Genomic DNA, 15921 nt, shown 5'->3' on the forward strand with positions numbered 1-15921 from the left:
AAGTTCCAGTGCTGAAACACTAGATTCTCAGTCCTGCCCTGGTGCCCGATACTACCTTCCCTGAAATCTATCCACATCACACTTGCCCACTTGACAAGCAGCATTTAGAAACAGCTCCACTCTGCAATGCTGTTCTAAAATTAAAAAGAAAAAAAACTCCTGCAGCTTACTACACACTGGGCCAACCTTACTCCAGGGACCCAGTGAGTGCCCCATAAGTGAAATCATTTGGCAGACAGATGCCTTCCTTTCAGGACATCTTGCTTCTTTAATTACTAACTAAATCGTACAAGGACACTAATTTTCAAAGGGAGCATCTTTTATTTATTTCTACCTATGAGGTCTCTGGCGGAGCTTTAGCTGCACTTGAAGGTCAGTGGCAAGAAAATGCATGTGAACCAATTCAAAGGGACCTGTAAAATGCAATCGGATAATGTATTGTTCTAATGGCTATTTGCATGGCAAATCTCACCCTAATTTGTATTGCAGTGCTATGTCAGTGCCAGAGTACAGCTGAATGGCCCACTGTTTTCTGTGTCTTTTTGCTTTTGCCAAGTACTGCAGCAGGCAGGGATATATGATGGGATGGAAGGGGGACAAGGTATTAGTGGGTTCCGGGATATCTCGCCATTCATTATTGTAAAGTATGCATGTTTTAAAAACAAGCATAAATTGTTGCAAGTGAGCATGTGTATATATAAAGGGCAGTACATTTATGAAGAATATATGCACCATGATGTGTCTCTGCACAGTGTGCATAAATATACCTGAATTAACTGCACTAATAATGACTCCATACTTAGTATATGTTCATGAGTCCAGTATAGTGTGTGTAAGTTGAATGTTTAAATCTCCCTACTCTGCACCATTGTATCACACTGCAGTTGCAGACAGACACTATGCTAAAAATGGAAAGGGGGGTAGGGTACAGCTGACTAAGCTTTTTAGCTCACCAGCATTAGTGGCATTGCATTCCCATATAAGTAGCAGGTGCCATTAATCTTATCGCTGCACCCTTCCCCTATCATTAAAACCTAGATTGCCCTTGAAATATATTCTTTGTATATTTATGCTATTACATACCCTTGACTGAGTAACATAGTAAATGATGGCAGATAAAGACCTGCACGGTCCATCCAGTCTGCTCCACAGGATAAACTCATTTTACATGGTATGTGATACTTTTTATGTAAACCCGAGTTTGATTTGTCCTTGCCTTTCTCAGGGCACAGACTGTAGAAGTCTGCCCAGTACTGTTCTTGTACTAAGTTCTGAAGCTAATGTTGAAGCCCCTTAAAATTTACACTCCAGCCCATCTCTACCTATTCAGTCACGATCAGGGCCTAGACCGTAGAAGTCTGCCCAGCTCTCATTTTGTTTCCCCAGTTACCGACGTCGCCACCCAATCTCCGCTAAGATTCCGTGGAACCATTCCTTCTAAACAGGATTCCTTTGTGTTTATCCCACGCATGTTTGAATTCCATTACCGTTTTAATCTCCCACCTCCCGCGGGAGGGCATTCCACATATCCACCACCCTCTCCATGGAAAAAATACTTCCTGACATTACTCCTGAGTCTGCCCCCCTTCAATCTCAATGCATGTCCTCTAGTTCTACCACCTTCCCATCTCCGGAAAAGGTTCATTTGCGGATTAATACCTTTGAAATATTTAAACGTCTGTATCATGCCACACCTGTTTCTCCTTTCCTCCAAGGTATACATGTTCAGATCAGTTTCTTTGTGTTAGAAAAGCATATGATTCCCACTTATTTCCATCCAGCACCCACTTTTCCCATGCCAACCACAAGGTTCTCTAATCTAAATATTCAGCAATGCTAGTGTGGTCATTGCCCAAACATCCAGACTACTAGGTCCAATGCATAGCCTGCCAGCCAGACCTGGCTATATGAGTATCTGCCAGAGAGAATCTCCAGAGCAAACGGGTTCCACCTAGGAAGATCCAGGAGAAGCTGTAAGTGGGTTCCCTTCTTCCTTATGTCCCTTGCACTGCGAGGCGTGCCTGGGCTTCATTTATACCATTGGCACTTGAGTTCCCACTAAGTCTACTAGGTATTACAATACCTCCAGTTGTCAGACTCAGTTGATGAAGACATAAAAATGATGACTTAACCACTTCTGAAACCTGATTCTCCTTTGAGAGCTGAGAGTCCTGATGCATCCAGACAGACTTAGCTGCTGGTCAAAGTCTGACAAATAGAACAGCCATATGATTCCCCACATTTTCACCATGGCTTCTAAGATTTTCATTTTAACTGCTTTTCTATTCATTCTTGCAACTAACACTTCTTTTTTTGAGTCAAGGTGGGGGGGGGGGGGGGGGGGCTGATATTTAGCCCGTGGGAGGTAGGCCAGCTACGCCCAGATATTCAATGTTTGGCTGTTTCCAGTGACCAGTATTGAATATCCAGGTTTTTTTTTTTGGCAGTTATAAACTTAACAGGCTAAGTTAATATTCAGTACTGGCCGGTTAAGTTTATAGCGGCCAAAGATACAGCTGCTATTTCGGCGGCCCGGTTTGGCCGTTTAACATAGCTGGCGAAGCACTGAATATTTTCAGATAGACGGTTATATTGCTCAATATAACAGGGTAATTCCTATGTACTGACCATAAATATTCAGCGGGAGATAACGGCAGATAGCCGGTTTAAGTGCTATTTAACTGGCTAGGAGCCGTTCCTGGCCTGTTTAAACAATGCTGAATATCGACTGGGTGATATATAAACACTTAGACACCATCCCCTTTGATAACACTGTGCTTTCTCCTAACTAGATACATTTCTCCTGTAAACCTGACCAAAGAAACAATGATCTTGAAAGTAAGAATTACATAAAATTTCACCCAAATCCTAGTTCAATATTTTCATCTTCTGAAAGAACAGTGGAGACTACTAATAAAGTGTCTGAACCTAAAGAGACATGCCACTATAGTTTAATAAACTGTAATGTGCAATGGGAACAAATGCTTTCAGCAGTTGCATTCTCTTACGTATAATGGTGTCAATCAAGCTGGTACTGGAATATCCCCTTGCTTCTATACTGTTCTTATAATGCGTGAGCTAAACCAGTTCATTATCCAAGAAGAAGACATGGAGGGGCATTTTCGATATGATGTCTAAGTTCGACTTTGGACTTTTTGCCAAAAACATCCAAAATCCAAGTAGGAAAGAAGGTCATTTTCAAAAAAGAAAAACATCTATATTTTTTTTTCCGAAAATGATTTGGACGTTTTGTGATTTGAACATTTTGTTTTTTGGTCCATTTTGGAAAAATAACGTCCAAAGTCAAGCCATTGGGACGTAGGAGGAGCCAGAATGTTTAGTAGATTGATCCCCCTGACATCCCAGGACAGCATTAGGGCACCCTAGGGGGCACTGCAGTGGACTTCATAAAATGCTCCCAGGTACACATCTCACCATTGTTCCTTTACTTTGTCTGCTGAGCCCCCCAAAACCCACTACCCCCAACTGTACACTACTACGGTACCTTATGGGTGAAGGGAGCACATCCAAGGACATGGATTACTGAGACCAAGTCAGCACGGTTTTTGTGTGGGAAATCTTGCGTGACCAATTTACTTCAATTCTTTGAAGGAGTAAACAAACATGTGGACAAAGGGGAGCCGGTTAATATTGTGTATCTGGATTTTCAAAAGGCGTTTGACAAGGTACCTCATGAAAGGCTAAAGAGGAAATTGGAGGGTCATGGGATAGGAGGAAATGTCCTATTGTGGATTAAAAACAGGTTGAAGGATAGGAAACAAGAGAGTGGGGTTAAATGGGCAGTATTCACAATGGAGAAGGGTAGTTAGTGGGGTTCCTCTAGGACCGCTGCTTTTTAATATATTTATAAATGATTTAGAGATGGGAGTAACCAGCGAGGTAATTAAATTTGCTGATGACTATTCAAATTCGTTAACTCGCGACAGGATTGTGAAAAATTACAAGAGGACCTTACGAGACTGGGAGACTGGGTGGCTAAATGGCAGATGACGTTTAATGTGAGCAAGTGCAAGGTGATGCATGTGGGGAAAAAAGAACCTGAATTATAGCTATGTCATGCAAGGTTCCAGGTTAGGAGTTACGGACCAAGAAAGGGATCTGGGTGATGTCGTCAATAATACACTGAAAGCTTCTGCTCAGTGTGCTGCTGCGGCTAGGAAAGCGAATAGAATGTTGGGTATTATTAGGAAAGGTATGGAAAACAGGTGTGAGGATGTTATAATGCCGTTGTATCGCCCCATGGTGCGACTGCACGTTGAGTATTGTGTTCAATTCTGGTCGCCGCATCTCGAGAAAGATATAGTAGAATTGGAAAAGGTGCAGCGAAGGGCGACTAAAATGATAGCGGGGATGGGACGACTTCCCTATGAAGAAAGACTAAGGAGGCTAGGGCTTTTCAGCTTGGAGAAGAGACAGCTGAGGGGAGACATGATAGAGGTATATAAAATAATGAGTGGAATGGAACAGGTCTGTTCACGCTTTCCAAAAATACTAGGACTAGGGGGCATGCAATGAAACTACAGTGTAGTAAATTTAAAACAAATCGGAGAAAAGTTTTTCTTCACCCAACACATAATTAAACTCTGGAATTCGTTGCTGGAGAACGTGGTGAAGGCAGTTAGCTTAGCAGAGTTTAAAAAGGGGTTAGACGGTTTCCTAAAGGACAAGTCCATAAACCACTACTAAATGGACTTGGGAAAAATCCACAATTCCAGGAATAACATGTATAGAATGTTTGTACGTTTGGGAAGCTTGCCAGGTGCCCTTGGCCTGGATTGGCTGCTGTCGTGGACAGGATGCTGGGCTCGATGAACCCTTGGTCTTTTCCCAGTGTGGCATTACTGATGTACTTATATGTGGGTACAGTGGGTTTCTGGTGAGTTTTGGAGGGCCCACAGTTTCCTCCACAATTATAACAGGTAGGGAGAGGTAGGAGGCTGGGTTCACCTGTCTGCAGTGCACTGCACCCACTACTAGACTACTCCAGGTACCTGCATGCTATTCTGATGGACCCGAGTATAACATCTGAGGGTGGCACAGAGACTGGCAAGTAATGTTTTTCATCACATTTTTGGGGGGTGGGAGGGGGTTAGTGACCACTGGGGGAATAAGGGGAGGTCATTCCCGATTCCCTCCAGTGGTCATCTGGTCAGTTAGGGCACCCTTTTGTGCCTTATTTGTAATAAAAACATGTCTAGCTCAAAACGTCTAAGTTTTAGTCCTGGACGTTTTTGTTTTGTTCCATTATGGCTGAAAAGCGTCTAAGCCTTAGGAACGCCCAAGTCCTGCCTTGAACACATCCCTGAAACGCCTCCTTGAGATTTGGACGGACTTCTGATGGACGTCATAGAAAGACGTCTAAAAATAGTTTTCAAAAATGTTGATTTGGATGTTTTTGCGAGAAAAACGTCCAAATGTTGCTTTATGCCACTTTTTAGATGTTTTTCTCTTTTGAAAATGAGCCACATTTGTCTCTTAATTTCCAACCATTTATTATAAATAAGTAAACAAGAAACTTACTGTAGATAACTGAAACCAAGAGTGTAACAAAAAAGAGGGTTTATTTCATCCCCACCAACCAAAGAGAAGGCAAAAGTGCAAGAGGTCAACCACCTACATCACAGTACTTAAAATAAGTGAAACCTGGCTAGATGAAAGTGGTGGTTTTACCACTGGCTGAACTATGCCCAACAGGTTTCAACGTCCAACATTAACCAAGACCAGGAAGATGGGGTGGAGGGGTAGCAGTCTTGATTTGGGATACAATCAAACTACGCAGAATGTCCATCCCCCAGCTACATGAATCAGAATCTCTTTTAATCCAACTTCAAGAGAAGAAACCAATCTGGCTGCTCATGGTTTACAGAGCACCTCGTAACAACACATCATCGGTGCAAGAACTCCTGGACTTGATTACTCAAGTGACCCTGAATTACCCTAGGCTGGTGATCATGGGAGACTTCAATCTACACATCAAAATCCCAGATACCACCACAGCTGCCTTCCTGGACATGATGACAGCACTAGGATTTACACATGTGATCAATTCTCCAACCCACAAAAAGGGTCACATACTAGACCTGGTATTCTACAAAGGGGTGGATATCCCAGAATTCTGGGATAACAGTATTGAAGTAATACTCCTATCACAGACCATTTTCTAATTAAATTCTCCCTAAATGACCACCTGAAACAAATGGCACCTCCCAGAGTTTGGAAGGAGATCAGAGACAAAAAAGGCTGATGCTGAGAATTTCCGAAAGGCCTTGGACTATCCACATGTGGATGAAAAGACAACAACAGTGTCAGAACAAGTTGACATCTGGAATACACACTTAGCCAAGATCTTAGAGAAAACAGCACCACTAAAAAAGGTCTTATGCCCCACTCACAAACGCTCACCTTGGTTTTCTCCAGAACTTCGGATCCTTAAATGTGAAGGACAAAAACTGGAAAGGAGATGGCACAAATCTCACCTGGATGAAGACAGACTAAACTGTAGGAAGCTCATGGCAAAGTACTGCCAAGCCTTAACAGCAACCAAAAAACAGTATTTCTCTCAATGCATTGCACAAACAGCCAATTCAACCATGCAGTTGTTCAGTATAGTAAACAGTTTACTGCAGCCCCCACAACAGAACCAACCTGCCCAGTCTAAACTGAACTGCAATGATTTTGCTGCATACTTTGCCAACAAAATAGTCTCCACCAGGATTTACAGGCAATCCCACCCAGTCCCCAACCAGTCAACTAGGGGTGCACAAACTCGCCCTCTCCTGACAGAGATAGATGGGACACTTTTAATCCAATGACAGAGGTCAGCCTTGACAAAATCCTAAGAGACCTTTGACCAACTACCTGCTCCCTTGATCCCTGCCCATTAAAGATAGTGCAGCAGGCAAGTATGGGCCTTATAGAAGGCGCCACAAAAATTGTGAACACCTCTTTCTAATGGGCAGCTACCAACAGCATTAAAAAGGGCAGTGGTCCACCCTCTGCTGAAGAAAAACAACCTTGACCAAGACAAACTTGAAAGTTACAAGCCAGTATCCAACACCCCGTTTCTAAGGAAACTCATAGAACAAACAGTCTGTGTTCAACTTAATGGGCTAGAAAAGAGAAATAGACTAGATCCATGTCAATCTGGATTCAGACCTGGTTATGGTAGAGAAATGGTCCTCGTATCCCTACTAGATGATCTTCACAGAAACTGAGACAAGGAAGTCACCTCGATGTTAGTACTGCTTGACTTCTCAGCAGCTTTTGACACTGTGGATCATGATATCATGGTAGCACGACTGACAGAAACAGGTATCAATTGACCAGTACTTGCCTGGTTCAGATCCTCTCTATCAGACAGGCAACAATCCATAATGTTTGGCAGCAACTCATCACCACCATGGACACTGACCTGCGGGGTACCACAAGGATCGATACTGTCACCTATTCTGTTCAATATCTACCTCAAGCCACTAGCTGAGCTGATTTGGTCAATGGACACTCAGTTCTACATCTACGCGGATGATGTGCAGCTACTCATACCCACTGAACCAGACTTAACCTACATCCTTGAATAAACTGATTACCTGTCTAACATTATTATTAGCATTTGTATAGCGCTAGCAGACGCACGCAGCGCTGAACACCTGACACAGAGAGACAGTCCCTGCTCAATAGAGCTTACAATTAAAAGTAATACAGACAGACAAGACAATAAGGGCAAGTACTGGGTGAGGAGAAGGAACAAGGGGAGGCAAATGAGTAGTGGCTAGGAGCCAAAAGCAGCAGTGAAAAGGTGAGTTTTCAGCATAGATTTGAAAATAGGTAGAGATGGAGCAAGAATGGGCTAAACACGACAAACTTTGCCTGAACCCAGCTTCTCTGGGTCCCTAACACAGGTGGATACATACCTGACATCAAAATCCCTTTTGGGAAGTACAAACTCCCCCTCAAATCACAAGTCAGGAACCTTGGAATACAGTTAGATTCAACACTTACTCTGAGTCCCCAAATCCAAGCAACCTTCAAGAACTGCTTCTACTATTTACGACAGCTATGCTGCCTCCCTCCTTACATTGAGAAGGTAAATTTTATCCCAGTTGTACATGCCATGATAACATCAAGACTGGATTACTGCATGCACAATACAATGGTCTGACTACAAAAGGCCTGCACCAGCTCCAGTTGATTCAGAATGCAGCAGCAAGGCTCATAAAAGGTTGCAAGCGACGTGATCACATCACACCATTTTTACAAAACCTTCATTGGCTAATAGTACAATACAGGGCTAAATTTAAAACTCTATCTCTGATCTTCAAGGCCCTGAAAGGAAATGGCCCTGAGAACCTGAAAAATAGGATGATCCTCCACACACCACCAAGGACACTAACAGGCTTATTTTCGAAAGAGAAGGGTGCCCATCTTTCGACACAAATCGGGAGATGGGCGTCCTTCTCACAGGGTCACCCAAATCGGCATAATCGGAAGCCGATTTTGGGCGTCCTCAACTGCTTTCTGTTGCAGGGATGACCAAAGTTCATGGGGGCGTGTCAGAAGCATAGTGAAGGCGGGACTGGGGCGTGCCTAACACATGGGCATCCTCGACTGATAATGGAAAAAAGAAGGGTGTCCCTGATGAGCACTTGGGCGACTTTACTTGGTCCATTTTTTGTTATGACCAAGCCTCAAAAAGGTGCCCAAACTGACCAGATGACCATCACAGGGAGTCAGGGATGACCTCCCACCGGTTGGTGTCTTGGCATGTCAGGGGGACCAGTGAACTATGAATGCTGGCTCCTCCCATGACCAAAGGGCTTGGATTTGGTTGTTTCTGAGATGGGCGTCCTTGGTTTCCATTATTGCCGAAAATCGGGGGCGACCATCTCTAAGGTCGACCTAAATTTCGCAATTTGGGCATCCCCAACCGTATTATCAAAATGAAAGATGGACGCCCATCTTGTTTCAATAATACGGGTTTCCCCGCCCCTTCGCTGGGACATCCTCAGGAAAACTTGGGCGCCCCTTTCGATTATGCCCCTCCACGGTTCTCCCAAGGACTTTCACTAACCACACCCTTTCCAAAAGACATTACACGATGTGATACCCGCAAGCGAGCCTTCTCCGGAGTAGCCCCACACTCTGGAATGCACTGCCTGAAAGGCTGTGCTTAGCACAAGACTATCTCTAGTTCAGGAAGCAGATGAAGGCTTGGCTCTTCAACCAGGCCTTTAATGGAAGAAGTAACTAACTTGTTAGTCTCACACACACAAGGAGTGACTCGGGCTACATATACTGCAGCAGAACATGCTTATCCGCTCCTAACCTAGCTGAGATCATATTTAACCATCTCTCTGACCTCATGTGCAACTTTCTTTAAATCAATCACCTTACTTTCTAACTCTTCCTACTTTCTTACCTATATATGTTACATCTTTACTTTACCCTTCACTATCAATTATAATGTTCTATTACATTTTGTGTTGACATTGTTAGTAGTATACCATGCCATACTTTGTATTGTTGTTCGAATATTTTTACTGCTCTAATTGCCTATTGCTCATGTTTGATCTATTCTTACTGTACACCGCCTTGAGTGAATTCCTTCAAAAAGGCAGTAAATAAATCCTAATAAATAACCACCACAAACAAACAGCTGCCTGAAGAGCCAGGGCAGAAAATTCAAATGCTTGCTTCAAAAAAGCCTCCATGCAATGATCTTGAGGGTCTTTCAATGCAGCTCTGCCCTCTGCTGGAACCTCTGTAGTAACAGCTGACACCAGAACATTCACCTTAGTGAGGCAAGGTATATTTTTCCACAGCGAGCTGCACAGCACCCCTCTTTAAAGAAAAAGCACACTGTAACAGAAGAACAAACTTGGGAGAAAATACCTCAGAAGAAGACTAAACTGCTTTGTCTTTATTTGGATTTCTAGACCGCTTGTACCAATAAAGTTTTAAGCAGTTTACAAAGGATTAAAGAAATACTGAGACAGTCCCTCGGGATTTACAAAATGGTTCCATTTGCCGTCGGATTCAGTACCTGAGCGCAGAATAACAGCGCACGAATGTTTTTTGAAGAGGGCCATTTTTACTTCTTTTCTGAATAGTGTATACTTGTGTGGGTTGTGTAGGCTTAGCCCCAAGTCCTTCCAGATTTTGGGGGCTTGGTAAGCCACCAGTTGTGCATAGACACTGGCTCACTTTACTCCTTTTCGGGAGGGGAATGTGTGGGGGAATTGGTTTTGTATCTTCTCGTTCTGTTATTATTGGTAAAATTTATGAACATGATCAGATAACTAGGACAGTCTCCCGTAAGGATTTTGAGTATTGTGCATGGTAACTTGAACTGAATTCTTGCCTCCACAGGGAGCCAGTGTAGTTCTAGGTAAAGATGGGAGATGTGGTCATGTTTTTTCAGTGAATAAATTAGCCAGACTGATGTGTTTTGAACCGATTGTAGTTTACGAAGTTGATTTTTTTTTTAGTTCCGTATAGTAGGAAGTTGCAATAGTCTAGCAATTGCACAAACTGTTCCTCGGGGGGGGGGGGCTTATACAGCAAAATAGACAGCAGATACATCTATGACCTGAAACAAGAAAATCAGATGTCAGATTATGTAATATACCGTTACTAATGGAGAATACTAAACCACACTATAATTGTGTTTGGGACAATCCAAGTCACACACATATGGTAAAATCCCAAAACCCAAATGTTTCTTATAAAATAAACTCTACTAAAAATTAGTGAAGAAAGTGCTCATAAACTTTCAATGGACTGACACAGACCAATAGATCTTAACTAAGTACGTAAGGTCATAGCACATCTCTATATTAGAATTTTTATATATTTTTAATCAAACCATTTTGTGCTATTGTGCAGTAAGATCAAGAATTGAAGTATAAAGTTTAAACTTAGCTTAAAGTGTCCTGGGTCCCGACATGGACCATGTTTTGCTTAAGTCCCTTTACTTTAAACCACCCCACATACTGTACACCACCTTGAATGAATTCCTTCAAAAAGGCAGTAAATAAATCCTAATAAATAAATAAATATAGGCAGTGTTAAAATAACAGAGTAGAGAAGGGCTTCAGGCTCTTGTGCCAGGCCGATACACAGCAGCTCTCAGATCCATCTCCGATAAAGAAGTGTTTGGTGCAATGTGCATTCTGATCGTCTCCTGTGAACCTCTAGACAGCTCTTCAGAATTCAGCAGTAAGAGAACCGGTGGGCCCTTTGCTGACACTACAAGGCAGCTGCAGAGAAAATGGCGGCATTTCCAGCCGTGTCTCCCGTACCTGGAATGGGCAGTACCTCAGCCAAGGTAGACTGAGGGCAATCATTTTTCTGACCCATAGAAATGTCCGCCTTTTGAAGCTACAATGGCTGTGGAAAAACTTCATAGACAATTGGGGCAAAAACACTTGGTGCTTTGGCAGAACAGTAAAAGTCACAGCTCAAAAAATATTACCTGCATTCTGCTGACATAGAGGGGAATAATTGAACGGCGCCGGTGAAATTGATGGCTGGCCATCTTCGGGCCCGGCGCCGTAAGTGGGCGGAGCCAAGCGTATTTTCAAAATACGCTTGGCACCAGCCAAATCGCTCGCCGGATTTAGAATAGGATCGCCGGGTTTAGATGAGATGGCTGGCTCCGATTTTCAGCTATAATGGAAACCGGACCTGGCCATCTCAAACCCGGTGAAATGCAAGGCATTTGGCCGTGGGAGGAGCCAGCATTTGTAGTGCACTGGCCCCCCTGACATGCCAGGACACCAACCGGGCACTCTAGGGGGCACTTAAAAAATCTTTAAAAAAAAAAAACAAAATTAGCTTCCAGGTGCATAGCACCTTTCCCTTGTGTGCTGAGCCCCCCAAATCCCCCCCAAAACTCACTGCCGACAAGTCTACACCATTACCATAGCCCTAAGGTGTGAAGGGGGGCACCTACATGTGGGTACAGTGGGTTTTGGGGTTTTTTGGAGGCCTCAACATTAACCACCACAAGTAGGGGGGATGGGCCTGGGTCCACCTGCCTGAAGTGCACTGCACCCACTAAAAACTGCTCCAGGGACCTGCATACTGCTGGCCGGGAGCTGGGGATGATATTTGAGGCTGGCATACAGGCTGGCAAAAAATGTTTTAATTTTTTTTTGTGTGTATGGGAGGGGGTTGGTGACCACTTGGGGAGTAAGGGGAGTTGATTCCCGCTTCCCTCCGGTGGTCATCTAGTCAGTTGGGGCTCTTTTTTGGGACTTGGTCCTAAAAATACATGGACCAAGTCCGCCCGGCGAAATAATCGTTCGAGCCGGCAGGGTTTTTTTTTCATAATAAGGTGAAGCCGGCCATCTCGTAACCCCGCCCCACTCTGCCCCCCTTCCCACCTTTGCTACCCTACCAATAAGCCCCCTTGAAGGTTGGCCGGCGCCGTAACGAAAAAGCAGTTGGGGCCAGACAAAATCGGCTTTCGATAATACCGATTTGGCCGGGATTGAGAGATCGCCAACGATCTCCCGATTTGTGTTGGAAGATCACCGGCGATCCCTTTCGAAAATAAGCCTGATAGGCTCCGACACCCAGCTAAATTTACTACTGTATACCAAAAGGTTCTCACATGCTAAGGCAAGTACATGGGCTCACACCCAGGCAAAATATTCTTCTTCTCCCCACTCAACTCTGAATCCCAAGGAGCCCTTTAGAAATAACTTGACTAGACAGCAGACACACTGTGTTCTGTTGTCACTTTTAAGATCGTTTTTTTTTTTGGTCTGCCAGTGGGACGCTCACCACAAGGGCACTCAAGGACACCCTTCCAGAACCAGGGAGAGGAACTGAGGCACAAGGACTCACCTCTCCAGAAGAAACAGTGAGGAGAGGGAGGGAGGACAGGGCGAGGGACTCAGGAACCCCCAGCTGTAAAATCCCAAGGCACAGATAAACCACTAAGAACCTCAAATCAAGGCCCCTTATTTATTTCAAATTTCTCCTTGCACACAGAAAAGCAATTTACCTCAGCCCACCTAACTAACCAAACAGCACAAAACATCTCACCTACCAGCTGCCGGAGACTGAGAAAGAGCGATTGTCATAATTCAGTAGTTCTCAGTCTCCACCTGCTGTCAGAAAAGCATATGGTGTGAAGGAAAGAAAATCGAGGAGGTGCTTTCCAAAAGTTATTTATCCAAGTATATACAGTAGGCTATTGAATACACACTGTGGTTAAGACCTGTTGTCTTGCTCTTTGCCATCCTCTAGAAGCTGCAACACTAGCCCCCTGTTTAATGGCTAAGGCTGACCCTGAGACGGGCACAGATAAAAAGCAGATTCCATTTTCAGAGCTACCAAAGGCTCAGTTTTTTTGACATGAGAATTTGGGCTTTTCCTGGGGTTTTTTCATTTGTATCCCAATGCATTGCGATATTTGTAAGCTCCCTGTATTTATTTCAGATTACAACTATGGGTGCCAAAATGTATCAGACAGGGAGTGGCAAACACCAGGGCTGCCCTAAAGTCTTCCTCCTGGCAACTTGATCACTTGAGGAAAGATGCATTTTAATAAATGTCTTGATTCTCTATTGCCAAAAGAGTTTTGCAATAGGAATAAGATGGGCGAAATAGGGTCCTTTATTCTATATTCTTTATACTATAGCTGTAATTCTTTTCTCTGTATTTCAGCACAGTTCTATTGCTCTGTTCTTTCTGTAGTGTTTCTATTTTGGCTGTAAGGGGTTTCTCTTTTATGTTTTCCCATGCATTCTTGTATCTGCTTGCTTGCTCTTTGATCGCCTTCCAGTGCAAGGCTTTTCTAAAGCAGAGATTTTGGCCTGAAGAGTCTCATTGCATGGCATTTGGCATGTATATAACACCTTACAAAGAGTTCTGTTCTTTTACAACGCTAAAAATAAGCACAATTAATTCTTACAGTGTGGAGGCAACTTTAGAAACTTTTTGTGTGTGTGTGTACAAGGGCTTTTATATAATTATCTCAGGGGTTATACTAGTAAAATAAACATGGTGACAAGAAGGCATGTCTGAGGCAGTTTGAGTGGAGTCATGATTTACACACACATTTTATAAACACAATGGCAACATTCATCATAGAGTGGAGGAGTCGCCTAGTGGTTAGGGTGGTGGACTTTGGTCCTGAGGAACTGAGTTCGATTCCCACTTCAGGCACAGGCAGCTCCTTGTGACTCTGGGCAAGTCACTTAACCCTCCATTGACCCATGTAAGCCGCATTGAGCCTGCCATGAGTGGGAAAGCGCGGGGTACAAATATAATTAAAAAAATATATATATATATAATATAATAACTGCAAAAAGACTTCCACAATGTTTAAATAATTTTATCTGCTGACCTCAGCGGTGACACTTGTGAGTTCTGTGAATTTCTATGCCGCAAGAATTATACATTCGCCTCGTCATTGGCCATACAGATCATAAATCCTTCAACTGTGAAAAATAATCTTTATACTCTTCTCTAATATTATCAGTTAAAACAGTTTCATTTATAATTTAAAAAATACTCCTCTGGTTGGGGATAGATTATCTGACATGATTCATGTTTTGCCCCAACAGTTTCAGGGATCGTTCTCTAGAACACAAAGGTCACACATACATTCTCCAACTTAAACCTTCCACCCTCAAGTAACCTAACTTTTACAAAGAAACTACTACACACTTGAATTTTTAAGCACTAGATTACCGGTACAACTACTTCTCCCCTGGCACGATGGTGCCAGCATTTTTTACTTCCATTTTTAAAGATAAAGTACTATTTATGTCAGCACTCAAACTCCATCCACAGAACCCAGATTACACTACACTAATGTCATCCATTACAATTCTAAATTTAGCACTTACATGCTAACATTTATGCCTGCTCCCAAGCATGCACAGATATATTTTGCTTTAGGTGTGATTCCTTTGCTTTACCTGTAGTATTTTATAAAGACGCTGTGTCTTTATAAAAGAGACTAAAAACAAGTGCCTGTGTGACCTTCGCATAAAGACAGAAATTACCTCCCACATGCTTTAAATTTCTAAATGCCAAGCTGAAATTGCATTCTACATGTACGATTATATCAAGGAAGCAAAGGATATGATGGCTGATAAGGACCTAATCTGTCTTTCCCTTCATTCCTTAAATAAGGACTCTCTCTGCTTATCAAATATCGCCTTGATTTTCGTTACTGTTTTTGATTCTGTTGAAGATGTTTCTTGTGTTACCCCTGAGTCTATCCTGTTAAAGCCTCTTGCTCTAGGATTTCCTTGTCACTGAAAAAAGGTTCTGAGGTATCTGCATACCTTTGTCATATCTCCTCCACTCTTTTCTGTCTTAGGGTGTACGTGTTTAGGTTCCTAAGTTTCATCTCATAGAGTTTTGTGGTACAGAATATGCATCATTTCGGTAGTTCTTCTCTGCATTGCCTGAGCCATGGCTATATACGTTTGAAGATATTATCTCCTGAACTGGGCAAAATTCTTCTAAATTTCTCATATTAGATGACAAAGGCCTAGATTTCATCTATCCCCGGCAGTGATCACAACTGTTGATGGTAATTGTTTTGGCACAAGATTTGTGTCAATATGTATTGTAAATGGCCTAATAGGTTCCTCGTGGTTCTCTCGTGGTTTCTACCTAATTTGGAGCTAGCTTCTAGACATTTATGGCACCATAGGCCTTATTCACAACTCCCCAGGGTTTTTTTCTTAAATTCCACCCTCTGATTGAGCCTAACCTTTACAGCAACACTTTGGTCGGGGGGCCCTAGATATGGCTCCTTCCAGGACCCAGGTAAAATGGACCTTAAGTCTAAGTACCAGATGTCACTGTTCTGCAATGGCTGGCACTCCTTTCCTCCACCCCAGAAGTTGTTGGCACTTCCTCCATGGTATCCCC

At 43.1% G+C, this 15921-nt stretch overlaps 1 protein-coding gene across 3 annotated transcripts in view; it reads left to right on the forward strand.

The window, feature by feature from the left end:
• Positions 1-15921, forward strand: part of HHATL (hedgehog acyltransferase like) — a 109075-nt gene that overhangs the window by 9354 nt on the left and 83800 nt on the right. The window contains exon 1 of one of the 3 annotated variants that reach the window (XM_030189900.1): positions 122-372. The exons of the other annotated variants lie outside the window; for them this stretch is intronic. The gene's annotated coding sequence lies outside the window, so the exon portion shown is untranslated. Of the gene's footprint in view, positions 1-121; positions 373-15921 lie in introns of those variants that run through there. 3 annotated transcript variants of the gene reach the window in all.

The sequence above is a fragment of the Microcaecilia unicolor genome, chromosome 1, assembly GCF_901765095.1.
Source record: "Microcaecilia unicolor chromosome 1, aMicUni1.1, whole genome shotgun sequence".
In the NCBI taxonomy this organism is placed as follows: Eukaryota; Metazoa; Chordata; class Amphibia; order Gymnophiona; family Siphonopidae; genus Microcaecilia; species Microcaecilia unicolor.